The sequence below is a fragment of the Hyperoodon ampullatus genome (assembly GCF_949752795.1).
Source record: "Hyperoodon ampullatus genome assembly, chromosome: 1".
In the NCBI taxonomy this organism is placed as follows: domain Eukaryota; kingdom Metazoa; phylum Chordata; class Mammalia; order Artiodactyla; family Ziphiidae; genus Hyperoodon; species Hyperoodon ampullatus.
In genome coordinates this window covers 78371024-78388504 of record NC_136914.1, presented here as the reverse complement: position 1 = coordinate 78388504, position 17481 = coordinate 78371024, and the positions used below count along the sequence as shown (strand labels likewise).

The 17481-nt window shown below is 34.9% G+C and overlaps 1 pseudogene across 1 annotated transcript; it reads left to right on the top strand.

Moving 5' to 3' along the window:
- The first annotated feature begins 16901 nt into the window (after positions 1 to 16901).
- LOC307050608 (small nuclear ribonucleoprotein Sm D3-like) lies at positions 16902 to 17275 on the top strand (annotated as a pseudogene). The gene has a single exon. The product of its transcript is annotated as a small nuclear ribonucleoprotein Sm D3-like (transcript).
- The last annotated feature ends 206 nt before the right edge of the window (positions 17276 to 17481 follow it).

Here is a 17481-nt window from a genome sequence, read left to right as displayed (position 1 = left end):
GACTATAATTGAATTTCTGATTCAAAGTGTCCACAACCTATGAAAATTATTACATATTTTCTGCTATATTAAGACTGAACTTTTCTTACCTTGATTACCAATGAGAATGAAGCAACTTCTCCTATCTTTTTTTTTTTTTTGGTGTTAAAAAGATGCATTTAAGCAAGAGTGAAGTTATGAGTATCATCAAATGTTACCATTCACACATGTGAACAGAATTTAAGCAATAAAAATTAGGGACCAGTATTAGCATGAACTATTCTTAAGCACAGCCACTTCTGCACAACTAAAACTACAGAGAACTACAAATAAACTTTACATATTCTTGTGATGGTAGAATATTGAAAGATATTTTATAATACAAATTTTTGTAATAGGACCTCAAATGATTTAGCATTACTAAATGGCATTGTTAGAGATGATCCAGGGATAGTGTGCAGAATTTGGTCACATTTCTTCTTGAACTTTAAAAAGAATTAAGTGATTTCCAAGACCCTTGGGAAAATGCATTTATTCTCACCATAAATACTACTCCAAACCTGTTTTCACTTTACTGAGAATATCCAGTTGTGATTTAGGATTGTCAGCTGACTAAAAAAGAGCACCACCTTCTTTGTTGTAAGACCCAGTTTCTTGTCTTTCTCCAATTGGCTTTTGCTGGGATTACCTCCTGAAAAATGGTAATGATGACAAACTAATGATGCTGCTTTAACTCTTTTATACTTTTTTCTTGAATAAAACACATTTCCAATTACTAAGACATAAAAATATTTTTTCCCTATTTAGAATCAGTAAACTGAGACTTAGGGAAAATAAGTCCTTTCCCAGTGCCATAATATCAGTTTGTGGAGGATCTTAGACTCAAACCAAGGACTTCAGATATTGGCAAAATTAACGGCTTTCAGATCAGATGTTGCAACATGCCAAACATAGACACAGTTTAAAATTATTATAACAATAATGACAATAATATTTATCATGACTCTACTATGTGCTGAAGAATATAAAGAGTAGTTTATACATGGCATAATTTAATCCCTGTGAATAATTTATGTGACGAGTTGTCTAATATATTTAGAGAGAGGTATAGATAGAGATATTGACATTGGCTTTCTGTATCTACACTTGTCAACTATAACTACATTTATATGTTTATCTCTAGCTCTATATCTGTATCTAGAATCTGTCAAAGCTTACAAATTTGTCCCAGGTTAAACACCCAATAAGAAATAGAACAATTTGAAATGGTTAATCCATAATATATCATGGACTATCCCTGTGACAAACCTTTCCTTTTAAATATATTGGAGTACTTGGACTACCCAGTTCCTAGTTCTGCTTTTTGATATATTGATACATACCTGTTCACAAGGGGGTTCAGATTTTGCCATAGGAGGCTGCAATGGATCAGAATAAGTCAGTAATTTCTTTCTCTAGAGAAATACATTTTAATTTATCCATTTATTAAACAATATTTATTTAGCAAATATTTGTTAGGCACTCCATACAGGAAAGTGGTGAATTTCACCTATGTGGGGGACCTTTTTTTAAACATCTTTCAGTAAAATTTTACTGTTGGTTTGATTATGTCTTGCACATTCTTTCTGAGGTTTATTCTAAGAGATTTTATGATGTATTATTATTGTTAAAATTATGAATAAAATTAACTTTTAATTATGAAGGAGCAACATAAAATACTACAAGACCAAATAAATGGAGAGGAAATAATACGCAATCTACCTGAAAAAGAATTCAGAGTAATGATAGTAAAGATGATCCAGAATCTCAGAAATAGAATGGAAGTACTGATTGAGAAAATACAAGAAATGTTTAACAAAGATCGAGAAGAAATAAAGAACAGACAAACAGAGATGAACAACACATTAACTGAAATGAAAAATACACTAGAAGGAATCAATAACAGAATAACTGAGGCAAAAGAACAAATAAGTGAGCTGGAGACAAAATGGTGGAAATAACTGCTGAGGAACTGAATAAAGAAAAAAGACTGAAAAGAATTGAAGACAATGTCAGAGACCTCTGGCACAACAATAAGTGCACCAACATTCGAATTATAGGGGTACCAGAAGAAGAAGAGAAAAAGAAAGGGTCTGAGAAAATATTTGAAGAGATTATAGTGGAAAACTTCTCTACCATGGAAAAGGAAATAGTCACCCAAGTCCAGGAATCACAGAGAGTCCCATACAGGATAAACCCTGGGAGAAACACACCAAGACACATATTAATCAAACTAACAAAAATTAAATTCAAACAAAAAATATTAAAAGCAGCAAGGGAAAAACGAAAAATAACATACAAAGCAATCCCCATAAGGTTATCAGCTGATTTTTCAGCAGAAACTCTGCAGGCCAGAAGGGAGAGGCAGGTTATACTTAACGTGATGAAAGGGAAAAACCTACAACCAAGATTACTCTACACAGCAAGGATCTCATTCAGATTCGACGTACAAATCAGAAGCTTTTCAGACAAGCAAAAGCCAAGAGAATTCAGCACCACCAAACCAGCTTTACAACAAATGCTAAAGAAACTTCTCTAGGTAGGAAACACAAGAGAAGAAAAATACCCACAAAAACAACCCCAAAACAATTAAGACATATCAATAATAACCTTGAATGTAAATGGATTAAATGCCCCAACCAAAAGACACAGACTGGCTGAATGGATACAAAAACAAGAGCCATATATACACTGCCTACAGGAGACCCACTTCAGACCTAGGGACACATACAGACTGAAAGTGAAGGGATGGAAAAAGATATTCCATGCAAATGGAAATCAAAAGAAAGCTGGAGTAGCAATTCTCATATCAGACAAAATAGACTTTAAAATAAAGACTGTTACAAGAAACAAGGAAGGACACTACATAATGATCAAGGGATTAATCCAAGAAGAAGATATAACAATTATAAGTGTTTATGCCCCCAACATAGGAGCACCTCAATACATAAGGCACATGCTAACAACCATGAAAGGGGAAATCCACAGTAACACAATAATAGTAGGGGAATATAACACCCCATTTACACCAATGGACAGATCATCTAAACAGAAAATAAATAACAAAACACAAGCTTTAAATGACACAGTAGACCAGATAGATTTAATTGATATTTATAGAACATTCCACCCAAAATGGCAGAATACACTTTCTTCTCAAGTGCACACAAACATTCTCCAGGAGAGATCACATCTTGGGTCACAAATCAAGCCTTGGAAGATATAAGAAAATTGAAATCATATCAATAATCTTTTCTGACCACAACACTGTGAGATGGAAATCAATTACAGGAAAAATACTGAAAAAACACAAATACGTAGAGGCTAAACAGTGTGCTACTAAATAACCAAGAGATTACTGAAGAAATCAAAGAAGAAATGAAAACATACATAGAAACAAATGACGACAAAAACACGATGACCCCAAACCTATGGGATGCAGCAAAAGCAGTTCTAAGAGGGAAGATTATAGCAATAAAATCCTACACCAAGAAACAAGAAAAATCTCAAATAAACAATCTATCCATACACCCAAAGAAAGTAGAGAAAGAAGAACAAAGAAAACCCAAAGTCAGTAGAAGGAAAGAAACATAAAGATCAGAGAAGAAATAAAGGAAATAGAAATGAAGAAAAAAAGAGCAAAGATCAATAAAACTGAAAGCTAGTTCTTTGAGAAGATAAACAAAATTGATAAACCCTTAGTCAGACTCATCAAGAAAAAAAGGGAGATGATGCAAATCAATAAAATTAGAAACGAAAACAAGAAATCACAACTGACACCACAGAAATACAAAGGTTTATAAGAGACTACTACAAACAACTGTATGCCAATAAAATGGACAACCATGAAGAAATGGACAAATTCTTGGGAAGGTACAATTTCCCAAAACCTAACCAGGAAGAATTAGAAAATATAGACAGACCTATCACAAGTAATGAAATTGAAACTGTAATTAAAAATCTCCCAAAAAACGGAAGTCCAGGACCAGGTGGCTTCACAGGCAAATTCTACCAAACATTTAGAGAAGAGCTAATGCTGATCCTTCTCAAACTCTTCCAAAAAATTGCAGAGGGGGGAACACTGCCAAATTCATTCTACAAAGCCACCATCATCCTGATACCAAAATCAGAAAAAGTTATCACAAAAAAAGAAAAGTAGGGCTTCCCTGGTGGCGCAGTGGTTGAGAGTCTGCCTGCCGATGCAGGGGACACGGGTTTGTGCCCTGGTCCGGGAAGATCCCACATGCCGTGGACCAGCTGGGCCTGTGAGCCATGGCCGCTGAGCCTACGTGTCCGGAGCATGTGCTCTGCAACGGGAGAGGCCACAACAGTGAGAGGCCTGCATACCGCAAAAAAAAAGGAAAAAAAAAAAAGAAAAGCATAGAGCAGTATCACCGATGAATATATCCCTGAACAAGATACTAGCAAACAGAATCCAACAACATATTAAAAGGGTCATACACCATGATCAAGTAGGATTTATCCCAGGGATGCAAGGATTCTTCAGTATACACAAATCAATCAGTGTGATATACCATATTAACAAATTAAGGAATAAAAATCATATTATCATCTCAAAAGGTGCAGAAAAAGCTTTTGACAAAATTCAACACCAATTTATGATAAAAAAAACTCTCCAGAAAATGGGTTATAGAGGGAACCTACCTCAACATAATAAAGGACATATATGACAAACCCACAGCAAACCTCTACCCAATGGTGAAAAACTGAAAGCATTTTCTCTAAGATCAGGAACAAGACAAGGATGTTCACTCTTGCAACTATTATTCAACATAGTTTTGGAAGTCCTAGCCACAGCAGTCAGAGAAGAAAAAGAAATAAAAGGAATACAAATTGGAAAAGATGTAAAACTGTCACTGTTTGCAGATGACATGATACTATACATAGAAAATCCTAAAGATGCCACCAGAAAACTACAAGAATTAATGAATTTGGTAAGGTTGCAGGATACAAATTAATACACAGAAATCTCTTGCATTCCTATATACTAACAATGAAAACTCAGAAAGAGAAATTAAGGAAACAATCCTATTTACCATCACAACAAAAAGAATAAATAAAATACCTAGGAATAAACCTACCTAAGGAGGTGAAAGACTTGTACTCAGAAAACTATAAAACACTGATGAAAGAAATCAAAGATGACATAAACAGATGGAGAAATATACCATGTTCTTGGATTGGAAGAATCAATATTATGAAAATGACTATACTATCCAAAGCAATCTACAGATTCAATGCAATCTCTATCAAACTAGCAATTGCATTCTTCACATAATTAGAGCAAAAAAGTTTTCAATTCATATGGAAACACAAAACACCCCGAATAGCCAAAGCAATCTTGAGAAAGAAAAACGGAGCTGGAGGAATCAGGCTCCCCAAATTCAAACTATACTACAAAGCTTCAGTAATCAAGACAGTATGGTACTGGCACAAAAACAGAAATATAGATCAATGGAACAGGATAGAAAGCCAGGAATATACTCATGCACCTATGCTCAATCTATGACAAAGGAAGCAAGACCATATAATGGAGGAAAGACAGTCACTTCAATAAGTGGTGCTGGGAAAACTGGACAGCTACATGTAAAAGAATGAAATTAGAATACTACCTAACACCATTCACAAAAATAAACTCCAAATGGATTAAAGACCCAAATGTAAGACCAGACACTATAAAACTCTTAGAAGGAAATATAGGAAAAACACTCTGACATAAACCACAGCAAGATCTTTTATGACCCACCTCCTAGAGTAATGAAAATAAAAACAAAAATAAACAATGGAACCTAATTAAACGTAAAAGCTTTTGCACAGCAAAGGATAAAACAAGACAATCCTCAGAATGGGAGAAAATATTTACAAATGAAACGACGGACAAAGGATTAATCTCCAAAATATACAAACTGCTCATGTTGCTCAATATCAAAAAAACCAAACAACCCAATTAAAAAATGGGCAGAAGGCCTAAATAGACATTTCACCAAAAAAGACATACAGATGGTCAAGAGGCACATGAAAAGATGCTCAACGTCACTAATTATTAGAGAAATGCAAATCAAAATTACAATGAGGTGTCACCTCACACCAGTCAGAATGACCATTATCCAAAAATCTAGAAACAATAAATGCTGGAAAGGGTGTGATGAAAAGGGAACCCTCTTGCACTGTTGGTGGGAATGTAAATTGATACAACCACTATGGAGAACAGTATGGAGGTGCCTTAAAAAACTAAAAATAGAATTACCATATGACCCAGCAATCCCACTACTGGGCATATCCCCTGAGAAAACCATAATTCAAAAAGAGACCTGGGACTTCCCTGGTGGCACAGTGGTTAAGAATCCACCTGCCAGTTCAGGGGACACAGGTTTGAGCCCTGGTCTGGGAAGATCCCACATGCCGTGGAGCAACTAAGCCCGTGAGCCACAACTACTGAGCCTGCAATCTAGAGCCCACGTGCCACAACTACTGAAGCCCGCATGACTAGGGCCCATGTTCCACAACAAGAGAAGCCACAGCAATGAGAAGCCCATGAACCACAATGAGTAGTCCCCACTCACCACAACTAGAGAAAGCCCGCATGCAGCAACGAATACCCAATGCAGCCAAATATAAATTAATTAATTAATTTTTTTTTTTTTTTTTTTAAAGAGAGACATGTACCACAATGTTCACTGCAGCACTATTTACAATAGCCAGGGCATGGAAGCAACCTAAGTGTCCATTGACAGAATGAATGGATAAAGAAGATGTGGCACATATACACAATGGAATATTACTCAGCCATAAAAAGAAACCAAATTGCATTATGTGTAGTGAGGTGGATGGACCTAGAGTCTGTCATACAGAGTGAAGTAAGTCAGAAAAAGCAAAACAAATACCATATGTTAACGTATATATATGGAATCTAAAAAAAAAAAAAAAAAAAAGGCACAGATGAACCTAGTGGCAGGGCAGGAATAAAGATGTAGACATAGAGTTTGGACTTGAGGACATGGTGAGGGGAGGGGAGAAGCTGGGGTGAAGTGAGAGTAGCAGCGACATATATACACTACCAAATGTAAAATAGCTAATGGGAAGCTGATGCATAGCACAGGGAGATCAGCTCGATGCTTTGCGATGACTTAGAGAGGTGGGATAGGGAGGGTGGGAGGGAGGTTCATGAAGGAGGGGATATGGGGATATATGTATATATACAGCTGATTCACTTTGTTGTACAACAGAAACTAACACAGTATTGTGAAGCAATTATACTCAATAAAGATCTATGAAAAAAGAAGAAATATAATTTACTATTACAATGATGAAATTTTGTGCATATTGTTTACTTCATTTATATCTAACAGTGTTTGGAATTATTACAGGAACGAGTGTATACTGGAATTACCTACTTCCAGAGAGTATTTGAAAAGTTGCCATCATGTACTTTTTTTGAAAATGGAAATTAAAGATGAAACCTATAAAAATTCCTCCGTATGTTTTTGTAGTCTCTTAATGTCAAGAATCATTTTAAGCAAGTAATTCTCAAAAATAAATCCTTAGTAATGACTTGTTCCAACAAATCCCTGTGTTTTCATCATTCTACTGTACACTCTTTACACATTCTTCTTCAAAGTCAACCTTTATTATACCCAAGCCTGTTTTCATTTGGAAATTGTTCAGCCTCCTCCTCCTCCTTTTTTTTCCTTCTCCTTCTCTTTCTCCTCCTCATTTTTGTCCTCCACTTCCTGCCCCTTCTCCTTTTCCTACCCCTCTATGCCTGAGCACCATCATCTATCCAGTTATTCAAAACGGAAATATTATCATCTTATTTGAATTTACCTCCTAAGTTAGAAATCTTGGTATTTATCACTTGAGCCGTACGTTTCCTTTAAAAGGTCAGTATCTTCAGAACTAGCTTAACCCTATCTCTCCAACACTCCAGACACGTGATTTTAAAGGAAAAACCCTGATACTTACAAAATTTATTTTTTGAATATTAAGTAAGGATTAAAAAATTCCTATCTTCATCAGAATTGTCTTATGGACTCTTTATTAGGAAACAAAACAAGAAACAAAAACATGTATACATATTAAACAATGGCTTAATTTAAAACTGGCAAGTCTCCTATCTTCTCCCCTCATCTGTAATCTCATTCTGACACATCTTTGTGCTTCTTTACTGGTTTTCCTTCCATCCTAAACATTTCCACTCTGTTTTTGGAAATCTCAGTCCACTGTAAATAAATGCCAGAAAATCGTCAACAACCTAGACATTAGGAATACACCTTACTTTTAAAAAAGAGTTTATAATTCAGTAGTAATATGTATTCTACATGTATGCACACACACAAAAGATAAGTGAAAAATTAGAGTGAGAAATTGTATGATATAGAGATCAGAATTATAATGATAAATAATTATTTGCAATGCCAATGGAGATGAAAAGACAGTACATGATTTACAATATTTTCATCATATGAAATTGTAAGGTTTTGGAAATGGGAGGCAGGAGTTAGAAAAATGGAGAAGTCAGGGAAGACACACACATATATGATTTGCTCAAGGAGAGGGACTATGGTACCAATCACCATGCTTGTGATAAAAGATTGAGGGGGAGTTTTAGGGAAAATATAATATATTTTTTTTATTAGTTTCTGCTTTATAACAAAGTGAATCAGTCATACATATACATCTGTTCCCACATCCCTTCCCTCATGCATCTCCCTCCCTCCCACCCTCCCCATCCCACCCCTCCAGGCAGTCACAAAGCACCCAGCTGATCTCCCTGTGCTCTGCGGCTGCTTCCCACTATCTATCTACCTTACATTTGGTAGTGTATATATGTCCATATTATGCAGTGTTACAAATGTTGAGTTTTAGGTGCCTATGTAATCTGTCCAAATACCAAGAAGATATTGGAAAACACAGGCCTGGACTGCAGGAGAAAAATCTGGGCTAAGAAAATTAGTTGAGAGTTACAATATATAGATTACAAATATTGCCATTGGTGGGATGGTATCTGCAAAGATGAGGAATCTCCCTCATATACTAACTGATTATCTTTCCACCATTCTGAAATTAATTACTCATCACATCTTCCTCCTTTGAGCATCATGCCATTCACCTATGACCATTTTACCTTGACCTAGTAATTAAATGAGAAAAGAAATGTCTATCCTAGAATACTCATCTTGTATAATCACTATAACATCTTTTAAATTTCATATTGTCTTTCAGTATCTCAATTTTTACTTTCTTTCTTTGTGGAGTACCTAAACCCCAAGAACCTGAAATCCGTAAATTTGACCTCTCTGGACAAAATGCTCAAATCCATTGCTTTGTTGATTTGTTGGGGGTTTGTTGTTTTTGTTGTTTGAAACACACGTTGCTGACCCAAACCTAAATGAATTCTGTATCCAGTTCTCTCTCCTACCTTCTGGCTAAGAAACACTGGATACAGCCACAAAACTTGGCAGTTTGATAGCTCAAGAAACAGATTGTTTCCAAAATGAACTCTGGATTGCCCCCTCTGTTTTTCAATGTCTTTAACCCCACATTCCACTCTAAACTTAACTCTTTATTTCTCTTCTATTTCACTTTCCTTGAAAGGGTACACTCTACTGCTCTTTTTATGTTCTTACTTCCTCTTATGCACTCATATCTACAAAGAATCTTGCTCCATTCCCATACCTCTAAAGAAATTGCTTTTTATGTTTCAGCAATGTCCTGCTCAGGCCAGAGACTCTCATGATGTTTGATGTATCCGTGAGGATAGAACAAAGACATCTATTTCTTGAAATTACCTATGAGGACACCACTCACTCCTCCTTGGCTAGACATATGCACAGCTCCCACCAACCAAGCCCTATCCACAGAAAAAGAAAAAAAAAATCAAAGGCAGTTCTGAGACCACTAAATGCAAGGAAAACTGTTTTAACTGTGAGCATGCATATTGCAAAGAACATGGTAGTCTTTTTTTGTCTTTATTTCCACAATAACAGATGTAATGACCATGTAATTTTGGATCTGTTTATGGAGATCCCACACACCATATGGATAAACTTACCTAAAAATGATAATCCAGAGGTATTCAGAGCTGAAACAATAGATTCCTTTTATTCCCTTTAAGCTAGTTGAGTTTTATTTTTATTTACATGTGCATAAATTAGTTTAGAATAATCCACATAACTACCTTAAATATTTGTTTTAGAAATTAAAATCAGATAAAGTATATTATCATTATATCTTAGCCACAAAAATTTAGATACAGTTTTTAACTGAAGCATGTTAAAACTAAAAAAAAGTTTTAATTCAGTCTAAAAGGATGAACATTAATTACTATCATAAAAGAAAAATAATCAGATTAGCTTTAGAGGATATAATGCAGAAATGCTCAACTAAAGTGGAGAGTCAGTGGTGAAAAGAGTTACAGTGGAGAGTGGTCAGATTTGAAATGAGCGAACACTTTCTGGATTCACTTTTTAAGTAAGATGTAACTATGTGTACGAACATACACACACTACTATATATAAGATAGATAGCAAACAAGGACTTACTGTATAGCACAGGGAACTCTACTCAGTATTCTCTGTTAACCATTATGAGAAAGTAATCTAAAAAAGAATGAATATATGTTTATGTAAAACTGAATCACTTTGCTGTACACCTGAAACTAACACAACATTGTAAATCAACTATACTCTAATAAAATTTTTTAAAAAGACAGTAGAAAAGAATAAATAAATAAATAATAAACAAAATGTAAGTAAAAATGCATTGTGTTATCTTTTCACAATAATATTTAATACAGAGTGAACAATAGATGTAAAATATACAAGTTATAAAACATATAATTTAGTTTTGCTTATTTTTGAATTTCATAAAAACATCACCATACAGGTAGCATCCTGAGACTTCCAACATTGTAATTTTTAAAAGACTTCCAACATTGTAATTTTTAAAATTTATCCATGTTGCTGTGTATAGTTGTAGTTCATTCATTTACACTACTACAGACTATGGTGACCTTATCACAACTTATTATCCATTGTCATGCAGGTAGACAATTTGTGCCCATTTAAAAAAAATTTAAAAGAAATAAAATTTCTATGAACGTTCTTGTACATTCCTGCACCCAAGTTCAAAAGTTTCTCCGGAGATTATACTAATAGGAATGGCTAGAAGATAGAGGATTTTAATGTTCAATCCTACAAGACAAAACCAAAGGCTTTCCAATTTTGTTTTATCAACGTACACTGCCATCAGCAGATAGTTCCATATGACCCACATCCCAGCCCATATTTCTGCCAACTGTTCAGTAAAATGTAGTTTCTCATTTTGTCCTTAAGTTATACTTTCTCATTTTGTCCTTAATTTGTCTTTTCCTGATTTTTATGAAACAGAGTATACTCCTCTGTATTAGTTGTCCATATGTACTTAGACTTATGGGAAATTTCTGCACATCTCATTACATTATTTTTGTTACTTTAAATTTTAATTTAAAAATTTAATCTGTATACTAATCCATCCTTAGCTCTTTATAGTCCTATTACCTTCAACCAAGAGACTTGTCTTTTTAGTTTTGTTACAGTGGTTTTTTTTTAAATTGACACATTTTTAACTTTTATATTGTGAAAGGTATCAATTTTTTCTTTACAAATAGTCATTTTGAAAGTTTAAGAAACATTTCCTCATTTAGTGCTGAAATATTAATGCCCTTTTAGTTAAAAATTTAAAAATATATATTTTCCTATTTAATCTCTCTGAGATCCATTGTTTTGTAAGGTAGAAGCATCACTCTTTTTTATCTTACTTATGAACATAATTTTCTTTTTTTTTTTTCTTTTCCTTTATTCCCATGTGTGCTGCTCATCCCCCTGCTAATTAGAGACATCAGGAAATAACACTTCATTTTCTGGCAGCCCTCATAGAAACTTCCTGCTTTTCGGAGGGACTGGGTCCCTTCCCATCTCCGGAGTCGGCCCGTAGCTGTCCTGCCCTCGTCCCCTCCCTGCCTCCGCTCCAGGGCCTCCTGCGAGCCTGTCGCTGATATGGGCTTCAGTTCATTTTCTGTGTCCTCACCTCCAGCCTCACAGGTGGATCAAGCAACAGTGGATGCTTCCACCTAAAACTAGAAGTTGGATTGACACATCCCATCCATGAAATGATAGAGCCATGGGATAACTTTAAGATCTCACTATAAGTTAATACATACATTTACTAATTTAGACTGATGAGGTTGACACTGTATGTGTCATGTATTGATTATCACCTCAAGGTCGGAGATGGCCTTTCTTGAGAAAATTAAATGGAAAGACTGAGTGAGATACAACATTGATTTCCTTTCCTTTAGCTAGCCACTCCAGACTTGGGTGCCACATCCCTGTAGAGAACTAAGAGAGCTCTTTGGGGTTTCCAAAAAAGCTATTTGTTAGGTCTGTGTAGTTTTAGTGTTGTGGGTTTCTACTGTTTCCTTCTATCTCAGCGCCTTGTAGGCTGCCCTAATCACAGTATTATTTATTGTATGGAGTTCATTTTGTAATGTCTCTCTCTCTCACCAGACTAGAAGTCCATTGAGTGGAGGGATTGGGTTGTCTGATCCACCATCAGTACAGTACCTGGAACGTGGTCAGCTGTCAGGAAATAGTCATTAAATGACTAAATGAAACGGACCTACCTTTTTTTTCTCACATATAAACACTGTCAATTCATAGTTATGTTAATGCTGAAGTTAGGAAAGTTTCCCATCGATGCTGGAATTGATCTGGCTACGCACGAGAAAAAAAAATTTCCAAAGAAGGACACAGATTGAGCAAACTGGACTTAATACTAGAGTGAAATGAGGAAAAAAAAAAAAAAAAAAAAGACAGGGGAGAACTCTCTGTGTGTGTGTGTGTGTGTGTGTGTGTGTGTGTATACAACCTTTCTTTCAATCAAGCATAAGCTAATGCTTTATTATTTTTTTTCTTCTTGTCTGCTTCCTCCTACTTTAGTCCAATGTTTTTTTTTTTGTTTTTTTGTTTTTTTTCTTTTTCTTTTTTATTTTTTGCTTTATAACAAATTTAATCAGTTATACATATACATATGTTCCCATATCCCCTCCCTTTTGCGTCTCCCTCCCACCCTCCCTATCCCACCCCTCCAGGCGGTCACAAAGCACCGAGCTGATCTCCCTGTGCTATGCGGTTGCTTCCCACTAGCTATCTACCTTACGTTTGGTAGTGTATATATGTCCATGCCGCTCTGTCACTTTGTCACAGCTTACCCCTCCCCCTCCCCATATCCTCAAGTCCAGTCTCTAGTAGGTCTGTGTCTTTATTCCTGTCTTACCCCTATGTTCTTCATGACATTTTTTTTTCTTAAATTCCATATATATGTGTCAGCATACAGTATTTCTCTTTCTCTTTCTGACTTACTTCACTCTGTATGACAGACTCTAGGTCTATCCACCTCATTACAAATAGCTCAGTTTCGTTTCTTTTTATGGCTGAGTAATATTCCATTGTATATTCCATAATTTTCTGTTTCATTTATTTAATACTCTGTTTTCCTCCACAAGTTTTTGATTTCATCTTTGTCATATATATAGCATTTTCAATTATCTAGGGGTAAGTCTCGGGGTTCCCTACAGTTCTCTAGTGGTCATTTGTTTTCTATCCTTGTGCTTACGTTGCATACTGGAAAAGTTGGCCCTCCTCATTCATTATTAGTTCCAGCTTGTCACATTTATCATACAACCCTATTGCAATTTTGTTTGAAATTATAATAAATCTATAGATCAATTTGAAAATAACAGATACCTGTATGATACTGATATTTCCTATGAATGAACATGGGATATTTCTCCATTAATTTAGTCCTTGTTCAAAGTTTTCAACAGTTTTACAGATTTCCACACAGAGGTCTTGCATGTATGTTTTCATATTTATTCTCAATAATTTTAATTTCACTGCCGTTGTTACTAATGTAATTTAAAATTCCAATATTTAAATTGTGGGCTACTCTTTTAGAAACACAGATTATATTTGTACTGGAACTTTGTTTTCCTATAACCTTTAAAAAATTTTTTTTACATATACATGTATTTATTCTTTTTCAAGTTCTTTTCCTATTTATGTTATTACAGGATATTGAGCAGCGTTCTGTGTGCTATACAGTAGGTCCTTGTTGGCTACCTATTTTTTATATAGTAGTGTGTACATGTCACTCCCAAACTCCCAATTTATTCCTCCCCCCGACCCTTCCCCCTGGTAACCATAAGTTCATTCTCTAAGTCTGTGAGTCTGTTTCTGTTTTGTAAATAAGTTCATTTGTATCATTTTTTGTAAGATTCTGCATGTAAGCAATATCATATGATATTTGTCTTTGTCTGACTTACTTCACTTAGTATGATAATCTCCAGGTCCATCCATGTTGCTGCAAATGACATTAGTTCATTCTTTTTAATTACTGAGTAATATTCCATTGTATATATGTGCCACATCTTCTTTATCCATTCATCCATTGATGGACATTTAGGTTGCTTCCATGTCTTGGCTATGGTAAGCAGCAGTACAATGAACATTGGGGTACATGTATCCTTTCAAACCATGTTTTTCTCTGGATATATGCCCAGGAGTGGGATTGCTGGATCACATGGTAGCTCTATTTTTATTTTTTTAAGGAACCTCCATACTGTTCTACATAGTGGCTGATACTACAAATCTACAGTCATGAAAACAGTATGATACTGGCACAAAAACAAATATAGATCAGTGGAACAGGATAGAAAGCCCAGGAATAAGCCCATGCACCTATGGTCAATCTATGACAAAGGAAACAAGACTATACAATGGAGGAAAGACAGTCTCTTAAATAAATGGTGCTGGGAAAACTGGACAGCTACAAGTAAAAAAATGAAATTAGAGCATTCTCTAACACCATACACAAAAATAAACTCCAAATGCATTAAAGACCTAAATGTAAGACCAGACACTATAAAACTTTCATAGGAAAACATAGGTAGAACACTCTTTGACATAAATCACAGCAATATCCTTTATGAGTCATCTCCTAGAGTAATGGAAATTTTTAATAGTTATAGAATATTTCAGGTTTTTTATTTTTCTTGAGTCACTTTGACTTGTGGTCCCTAACTTCAGGTTGATGTGCTCAGATAGAATCCTTCACCTTGCTTCTGGCCCCAGGCTTTATCCCTAGGCTAGTACTACTCTTGGCAGCTCACTTCAGGGGAGCTCTTCTGAACTAAACTTGGCTCCCACTGCAGTAGTTCAAGCTCATATTTTAAGAGAGGGCATGACCTTGGCAACCTCCTCTTCATTTGTAAAACAAGTGACGACCCAAGAAGCATTTCTTCTGAAAGTGGAATTTCCTCACAGACATAATTCTGGAAGCATAGCTATATTGTTTGTTGCTAAAGTTAACATTTTAATCTTAAGAGAGGCAGCACAGAATAATTCTTAAAAAAAAAAAGTCTTTGAATTAGACCCCTAAATTTGAGTCTAAGCTGCATCATGTATTCTTTGGATAAGTATCTGCAAATTGTGTTTTTACACCTCAATTTTCTTACTTCTAAAATAGGAACAATAATAGTACCCTTGACATAGGGTTGTATGGATTGAGTTAATATATATAAAGCAAATACAATAGTGCATGGAATTTAGTAAAAGCTATAAAAGTATTTGCTATTATTACTAAATTAGTTTCATTAAAATATAAGTTTAAGTGATTTTTGTTCTGGAAAATATTTTTCATAAAGGGAACTATAACCTAATATAACTACTGCAGGTGAATGAGCCACTACCATAAATATATTCTTATTTAATTTTCTGATTGACTCACAAATGGATTTTCCCCTTATAAAAGTATTATGATTGTCTTTATCATTTTCTTGTCAATGACAGTTTGAAAATGCTGATTTTGTAACTAATGCTTTGTCATTAAAATGTTTTCTTTGAAATGTATTGTCAGAAATCAAAAAGTTAAAGTAATAAATTTACAACTACATAAATGACAGTATGGCAAAAAATTTTCTTTTTAAGATTTTAGGCATTTTTTGATACTAGTCTGTCTGCTTTTGACATGCTTAAAATTCATCAAACCACTTTTTTTTTTTCTTCAGGGAATAAGTTTAAGTTAAGATAAATTATACTGTAGTTGCTTCATTTCTCTGTAATTATTTTACTATGTCATTAAACTTCCCAGAAAAGTATAAAATGTAAGTAAAGTATCAAATAATGAATAGTAGAACATTTATTATTTAATAAAAATGATATATGAAATATAAATTTTAAAAATATGATTTTGAAATTAAGTGCTACTTACTTTGCAAGAGTAGTCTCAGTCCAAATAAATACTTCTTGAAATTAAGTGGGTCAAACACAGTGAGTCAACTGTATATAGATAATTATATTTATGTGTCCTTGATATTTAATATGCATAGAGTACAACTTGTTTTGTTTATCAAGTCACTATTTGATGGACATTGCATTAATTCTAGTTCTTAACAATTATAAATAGTGCTTCTATGAGCATTCACATAAAAGTCTTTGTGTTGAAATAAGTTTTCGTTTCTCTTGGAAAATGTCCTAAGAGTGAAAATGCAGAGTTATATAATAAATAATTGTTTAACAGAAAAAGGCTCTGCCAATCTACTTTCAAAATGGCTATACAGCTTTGCCTTCCAAACAGCAATGTATGAGAATTCTAGCTGTCCCAAGAGAGGGAAGAGACAATCTACAGGTTGGCAGAAAATACTTGCAAATCAAATATTTTAACAGGGTTTAGTGTCCAAAATATATAAAGAATTCTTAGATCTCAACAAAAGCAGACAAATAAGCCAATCAAAAAACTGTAGGTCTAACTCTCTTCCCACCAAGATGTCTATCGTTGTGCCATTTAAATCCCTACATGGGGCCGAGGTCCACATCAGGACAGGTGAGTCAAACACCAGCAAGGTGTATAAAGGGAAGCTCACTGAGGTGAAGCACAGCATGGACAGGTAGATGTCCAACATCACAGTCCAAAGACAGCCTAGTGGCACAGCTGGAGCAGGTGTACATCCATGGCAGCAAAATCTGCCTTCCGATTTTGCCTGACATGCTGAAAAACGCATCCATGTTAAAGAACATGAAAAATAAAAACCAAGGCTCTGGGGCTGGCCAGGGAAAAACTGCTATTCTGAAGGCCCAAGTAGCTATGAGAAGAAGAGAGAGGAAGAGGATATGGAAGTATCTTCCAGAAGCAAAGATAATTTTATCTCTGGAATGGAACTTCGACCTTATTTTTGCTTGTAGGTTATCTGGGTTCCAGACTGGAGGTGGGGCTACATGCTTATGTATATGTCCTAGGTGCTTTATTTGTTTGTTTGTTTTTGACATCTTTCTCTTTAGGTCAGGGGAAATGTTTAACTAAATAAATGTGGGTGTTTTTTTTTTTTTTTTACTGAGGGAAAAAAAG